The 7,791-nt window shown below is 49.6% G+C and overlaps 1 pseudogene; it reads right to left on the bottom strand.

The window, feature by feature from the left end:
• Nucleotides 1-3,109: 3,109 nt before the first annotated feature.
• LOC134013567 (uncharacterized) lies at nt 3,110-4,194 on the bottom strand (annotated as a pseudogene).
• Nucleotides 4,195-7,791: the final 3,597 nt, after the last annotated feature.

Here is a 7,791-nt window from a genome sequence, read left to right as displayed (position 1 = left end):
AAAAACATGTTTCTGTGTGACTCAAAGGTCAGAAGAATATAGTCCTTTTGGTTTGCCATGTCGAATGGAACAATAAGGAAACAGTCATGTTTTGTAATGTTTTAGCATGATCAAGTGTTGTAACTGTCTCTATACAGGAAGGACACATGGCAGAGGCTGGACAACACAGTAAGTGGACACAAGTAGTCATTGTTTGCATTGAAACATTAAGTATAAATGTACAAACATGTACAAATATGTTCACAATCTGACATCCCCAGACATCCCAAGTCTCCCGGAAGGTCCGGGAGTCTCCCGCATTTCAATAGCGTCTCCCTGACGCCCGCAAACGCTGTACAATCTCCCGGAAATCGGGGATTTTGTATTTCGAGCGAGCGAGAGACTGTCTAATGGGCATTTCTTGTAGAGATAGGTGCAGCATATCGCGCGTCGTGATTGGGTCTGGGGAGGGGATGGGGGGGGTATGTGCAGGTTGAGGGGGTACATCATGTACATCATGTACATCATGCGTCCGGATTGCGTCCCGGGGGGGTTGTGGGGGGGGAAATGAGTCTCTGCAGGTTGGGATGTCTGCATCCTCTAGACATTAAATGAACAAATTCAATACTAAATGAACATATGCAGTATACCAACATTATGTTTGTTTGTATGCTATCATTCTGCTGTGTTGTGTGTAACCCTCTCTACAACCATCCATGCTGCTGTGTTGTATATAACCTCTCCTTACTGGTTACATTATCATCCATGCTGTCCTTCATGTTTGCTAGTGATGTGAGTTTAGATTCTTCCTACACGTCTCTCTAGGTTGAGTGTGTATAGAGCATATAGAGTCTGTGTGTGATTGTTACTTCATAGATGCAGACTGTATACTTGTCATGCACCTGCAGAGATGTCAATACTGTTTCTCTTCTCCCCAACAGATGAGTTTAAACTCAGGGTACCAGAGAGGCTTGTGGGGGCTGATAGGGGAAAGGATGTTACCGTCTCATGTCACCTCTCTCCTGAGACCAGCGCTGCTGCCATGACAATCAGGTGGTTTAAGAAGACAGAGTGTATTTACCTGTATAAGAATGGCCAGGTGATAGAGGGGAGGGGCTATGAGGGCAGAGTGAGTCTGGTCACCCAGGAGCTGAAGGGAGGCAACGTGTCTCTGAGGCTGAGAGACTTCAAGGAGTCAGATGATGGAGTGTACATCTGTCAGGTCACCTATGGAGGACAGAAGGAGGAGGAAGCTGTGTGTCTATGGGACAGTCGTAAGTGTTCTACAGCTACAGAACATGATAATGCACATCTCTACATGAACTATGACAACACCGTCTCTCTGTCTGTACAGATACAATTATACTTTCACATGTAATTATGAGTTAGAGCATTAGAGGTGTTCTGACTTATCTGGTAATGCTGCCCATTCTAACCCCTCTATACTCTAAGCTTGTAGAGATGTACAGTATTGGAAGAGACAGGCTCAAATCACTGCAAATTAGTGAAGAATATGTTGAACAAACAATGCACTCAAATGCATATGACATCACTTAATTATCTTACTGGGTTGAAGATGATTATTCTGAGATGTTATATTCTTTCAGTAAAACATGAAATGCTGTAATCTATATGTGGAGATGAAGAACAGTCATCCTCTTCATGAAAGAGCCTGAACACAGAACACAGGAGCTCCATAGATTACACTGATGTATGTTGATGTAGGACTACTGATATAGAGCAGCGGTATCACATAGAGCAGCATTTTATTGTTGCTCTTAGTTCATCTGCTTATGATAATAATGATGTATTCATTTCATAGGCTCGTTAACGTTAATTCTGTTGACTCACAAATTTGTAAATAACATGTTGGTACTATATTGTAATATGATTGATGTTTCTTTTTCATTTCTTGTTAAACAGAGCAATGGGGTGAGTAATTTCTAACTTCTGCATTAATACAACACAAAGTACAAAAAATACCTTTATATGTTGGCTAGTAAACAGTACACTAAAGTATGTTAGTGTTGTCAAAAGTTCAGAGTGAACCCGAGTTCACAACACAGACATGGGAGATGAGGTGAGGTCTAGGAAGGTTTCTTGTAGATGATGGTAGGAGTTGAGGAGTGATGGTGAATGTTGTGGACAGGCTGGGAGCAGAAGTCAGTTACTTTGGAGGATGTTTTGAGGGTAGTTGCAGAGCAAGGTAAAGCCATGAGTGAGTTAACACAGGCTGTAAAGAATGTCGTTACTCCAGAGGTAGGCACTAGTAGAAGGACTAGCAGTAACCTGCAGACACAACCACAATTCACAGAGGAAGGCAAACCCATATGTTTCAGTGTCAGTCAGAGGGACGTATCACTAGGAATTGTCCCACAAAGGGAAATGTAACCGGAAAAGATAGCACTGTGTCTGGTGTGCAGGGAAACGAGACCCCCGGTTGTGTTGAGTCGAGCAGTTCGGGGGTGCACCTCAGACTCATCTAAAGTCAGCCCATCTCATGACCAGTTATTAGAGCGTGCTGTGGGAACATGTCCTGTAGTGGAGATCAAGATTGGGGTGGTTGTAGCATCTTGTCTATTGGATACAGGCAGTCGAGTAAGTATTATTTCAGAAGGGTTCTTCTTTTGGGCAGGGAGGATGGAGATATGCTCTAGACATCTGGTTGGCTCAAGTTAACAGCAGCCAATGGTTTAGACATACCCTATCTGGGGTGTCTAGAGTTAGTGGTCGAGACCATGGGCATGACAGTTCCAGACTGTGGGTTCTTGGTGGTGAAAGATCCTCAGAGTCTCCAGATGTCAGTGCCTGGAATTATAGGTATGAACATTATCAACAGGTGTTGATAGTTAGTACATGCCGAATTTGAGACTACTTTAGGAGGAGAGTTAGATTGGGATTGGGGAAATGTTATCCAGCAAGTGCAAAAATGTAAAGTTGACAAGAAGGCCATGGCTAGATTAGCTTTCAAAGAGAAAGTATACATACCTGCAGCGTCTGTGGTAACAGTGAGAGCCCAGGGGCATGTCAAAGGTGCAAAGCAAGGGGCACAGATGTTGGTAGAATCTGTTAATACCTGGGTCACGGCCGAGCAGCAGCTCAAGCAGATCCCCAAAAGGAACAGACTCACCTAGCGGGCTGCAGCGAGGCTGATGCCAGCCTGAGTGTGGTGAAGGTCAGGGAGGTTGGTCCTGACGTACGAGCGGTATGCCTAGGAGGACCAGCGACCCAGGAGCTGGATGGTGTGGTCGGCCACGCTTTGGCTGGAAGCTGAGGAGGCCGCACCGATCCTGAAAGAATGTGCTGAGTAAAGAGAAGGGTCGTTACCTGATTTGGCGAGGAGGAGGCGGAGATGATGGTGGAACCAGAAACGGGAGGCGACCTGATTCCGTGGTGAATAGTGGGCTGGAGAGGAGGGCATGACTTCCTGCTTTGGAAAGAAGCAGGTTATGCAGAGACTCATAGGGGCTGAGGGGAGAGTTGAGGAGAAAGAGGAAGAGGGGAACGGCTGGCCCGCTTTGATTTGTTTTGCTGCGTTTCAGGGTGAAGATGAGCGTGTCTGGGGAGTGTAGCGTGATGTCGGAGATGCATGGGTGAGCAGAGGGGTCAAAGGTGGAGCAGGTGGAAGTAAATTGTGAGCACCTAAGGAAGCTGAAGGCCAGGAGGAGCATGGCCTCTAGGGTGGAATCGGTGGAAGGGGAGGAGTAGCCAGTGCGCAGTGTGTGTATGCAGGCGGCTAGCAGGTCGGCAGTGAGGGGGAGCCGTGCGGAAGGAGAGCGGGGATCTAGGCGCTTAAGGCCTTTCATAAGGAGGGAGGTCTGACTGTGGGAGATGGCTGTGCAGGGGGAACCGGAGAGCAACTTGCAAAAGAAGTTGATGCCACTGAGGTACACGTGGATGGTGGAAGTACGGATGGAGAGGTGCGTGTGAGCGAAGGAGATGAAGCTGGTGATGGAAAGGAGGTCGAATGAGGGGAAGGTGGTGAGCAGTGTGGAAGGACTTGAAGCACTTCCAGGCTGTCCAGTAGGTGGAGAGTGTACGGGGGGACAGACCTTGGAGGACGGCATCGCGAAAGCGGTCGGGCGGGGGGCCGGGGGCCAGGCTCAGGGGCCGGGCGGGCCGCGACCGTGCACTCCAGGGACGGGTGGGAAGGAGCGCCACACAGGGAGCAGGGCAGGGCGGACCGGACCGCCAAAACACCACAATAGATTTCATTGTCCAGCGAGCCCCAGCAGGTGGCCTCATTGAATTGCTGGAGCCGCCCCGCGGCCTCGGAGGAGAACCGGATGTGATACGTGTAAAACCCGGAGCCCCCGAACCGTAGGGCGAGGTGCAGGATGAGGGAGAGATAGTCGTCCAGCTCCGCCCGGCGCCCGGGAAAGGAGGATCAGACGACGTCCCGGAACAGGGAGAACACGTAAGAGAACTCTGCTGCCGTGCGCTCCCGTCGCCGGGCGGGTTCAGGGTGGCGGAGCAAGATGGGGCCACAGGACCCGAAGATGGTGCGGGGGGCAGAGACCTGGGACGGGAGGAGGAGGTCAGCCAGGTCCACGTAATCACCCTGGAGGATGGCTGGAGGGAGGGAGACACAGGGGAAGGTCTGGAGGCAGAGGGGGCCGCGGGGCGGGCAGGGGGAGGCGCCGTGGCCAGCAGCCGGGGCGGGCATTATGTCCGGAGCGGAGACACCTGCAGGAGGGAAGGCACAGGGCAAGGTTAGAGGGGCGCAGCCTGGAGGAGGCAGGGCCAGACCAGAGCAATGGCCAGGGCCAGGCGCAGGGCAGAGAGCCGGCGGAGAGCCCATGGAGGCGATGAACGCCGCGGACAGGGCAGGAAGGTCGGCGAGGGCAGGAGGAGCAGGGAGGGAGGGGAAGGGGGGGGTGGGGAGGGGGGCGAGGCAAGAGGCAGGAACCCACAATGGCGCTGCCCAGCGCCCTGCAGTGGGAGAGGCAGGGCGGGAGTGGGAGCAGGGAGGCGCGCCGGCCCCCAGAGTCCCTGAAGCAGAGGCGGAAGAGCCGAGCCTTCGGATCCGACCGGTAAAACCGGATCCCCCGAGCCCGGAGGAGGCGCTGCAGGCCGGCAATGGTCTAGTCGGACGGCTACGCTGGTAGGTCCGAGGCGGCGGACCTCGGAGCGGGCGGGGCTAGGAGATGGAGAGCAGCGCGAAGAGCTGGAGGAGGAAGAGAAGCGAGGCCGCCCGGGGCCAGCCGCCGAGCCCGGGAGCGATCCCGAGCGGAAGGCCCGGGAGGCGGAGACCTCGGAGGACGGCAGAACCGACGCCCGGGAACAGGAAGTGGAGCCGTGGGACCCAGGGAGGCGGAGGAGCCCGGGGCAGCACCACACGGGGAGCGACAGGGGGTCTCGGGGACGCAGCCAGAACGCCGGGGACGGGACCGCCTTTCCAGCCGGGAGGGGAACTCTTCGTCCGACGGGAACAGGTCCAGAACGTCCATTCCTCCGTAGACGTCAGGGCCGGGAGGAGATCTGCGGGAGCCAGGAGACGAGGCGAAGAGCCGACGAGTTGAAACAGCAACGGGAGCAGCAGACACGCAAACACGCAGCAGCGAAGACAGTGAGGCAACGAGATGTACACACGCCAAACAATAACATGCTAGCACAAGGACCAGAGGAACGGAAGAGACTTCATGCAGAACTCGTAATTGAAAACGGGGAGTTGGGTTCGGTCGCATTCCTCCGTGCTTTAACTGGGCTGATGCGTATCAGTTGATTGGAGTGAAGGAGGAGTCTTGGTGCGCTATCTTCCTCCCGAACTTCAGTTAATCTAACTCCATTAACACATACAGTTAGGTCCATAAATATTTGGACATTGACACAATTTTCATCATTTTGGCTCTGTATACCACCACAATGGATTTGAAATGAAACAATCAAGATGTGCTTTAAGTGCAGACTTTCAGCTGTAATTTCAGGGCATTTACATCCAAATCAGGTGAACGGTGTAGGAATTACAACACATTTTAAATGTGGACCCCCCCTTTTTAAGGAACCAAAAATAATTGGACAAACTAACATAATCATAAATCTAATTGTCACTTTTAATACTTGGTTGCAAATCCTTTGCAGTCAATGACAGCCTGAAGTCTGGAACCCATAGACATCACCAGACGCTGGGTTTCGTCCCTGGTGATGCTCTGCCAGGCCTCCACTGCAACTGTCTTCAGCTCCTGCTTGTTCTTGGGGCATTTTCCCTTCAGTTTTGTCTTTAGCAAGTGAAATGCATGCTCAATTGGATTTAGGTCAGGTGATTGACTTGGCCATTGCAGAACATTCCACTTCTTTGCCTTAAAAAACTCTTTGGCTGCTTTCGCAGTATGCTTCGGGTCATTGTCCATCTGCACTGTGAAGCGCCGTCCTATGAGTTCTGAAGCATTTGGCTGAATCTGAGCAGATAATATTGCCAGAAACACTTCAGAATTCATCCTACTGCTTTTGTCAGCAGTCACATCATCGATAAATACAAGCTTTGGATCATGAGCAGTTCCTTCCCTTCTCCATACTCTTCTCTTCCCATCATTCTGGTACAAGTTGATCTTGGTCTCATCTGTCCATAGGATGTTGTTCCAGAACTGTACAGGCTCTTTTAGATGTTTTTTGGCAAACTCTAATCTGGTCTTCCTGTTTTTGAGACTCACCAATGGTTTACATCTTGTGGTGAACCCTCTGTATTTACTCTGGTGAAGTCTTCTCTTAATTTTTGACTTTGACACAGATACGCCTACCTCCTGGAGAGTGTTCTTGATCTGGCCAACTGTTGTGAAGGGGTTTTTCTTCACCAGGGAAAGAATTCTAGTGTCATCCACCACAGTTGTTTTCCGTGGTCTTCCGGGTCTTTTGGTGTTGCTGAGCTCACCAGTGCGTTCTTTCTTTTTAAGAATGTACCAAACAGTTGATTTGGCCACACCTAATGTTTTTGCTATCTCTCTGATAGGTTTGTTTTGAATTTTCAGCCTAACGATGGCTTGCTTCACTGATGGTGACAGCTCTTTGGACTTCATATTGAGAGTTGACAGCAACAGATTCCAAACACAAATACCATACTTGAAATGAACTCTAGACCTTTTATCTGCTCCTTGTCAATGAAATAACGAACTCCCATGAGGGAATAACATACACCTGGCCATGGAACAGCTGAGCAGCCAATTGTCCAATTACTTTTGGTCCCTTAAAAAGGGGGGGGCCACATATAAAATGTATTGTAATTCCTACACCGTTCACCTGATTTGGATGTAAATACCCTGAAATTAAAGCTGAAAGTCTGCACTTAAAGCACATCTTGATTGTTTCATTTCAAATCCATTGTGGTGGTATACAGAGCCAAAATGATGAAAATTGTGTCAATGTCCAAATATTTATGGACCCAACTGTACAATCATGTTCTGATCAGTTTAGAGGGAACTTTGATCAAGCTGTAGTTTGATGGACAGAGTGTATTAACCTGTATAAGAATGGAGTATGCACATCTCTACATTAATTATGACAACAGTCTCGCTGTCTGCACTGATACAATTATACTTTAAAATGTAGTAGGAGTTAGAGCATTCAATGTTTTTTGACTCTTATCTCGTTATGCTGCCTATTCTAACCACTCTATACTCTCAGCTTGTTTAACCCTTGTGCTGCCTTCGGGTCACATGACCCAAAGGTTCATAACGAACCATCGTTGTGTTTACCCAATTTTACCCAATACAAAAACAAATAAAAATAATTTTCTTTTAACCGTCGCAATGTGGGTGGTCTGAGACAGCCCAACGGTTAAAAGAAAATGATTCACTTTGTTTTGGTATGCGGTAAAGT

The sequence above is a fragment of the Osmerus eperlanus genome, chromosome 27, assembly GCF_963692335.1.
Source record: "Osmerus eperlanus chromosome 27, fOsmEpe2.1, whole genome shotgun sequence".
NCBI lineage: Eukaryota > Metazoa > Chordata > Actinopteri > Osmeriformes > Osmeridae > Osmerus > Osmerus eperlanus.
This window is presented reverse-complemented; position numbering and strand designations above follow the sequence as displayed.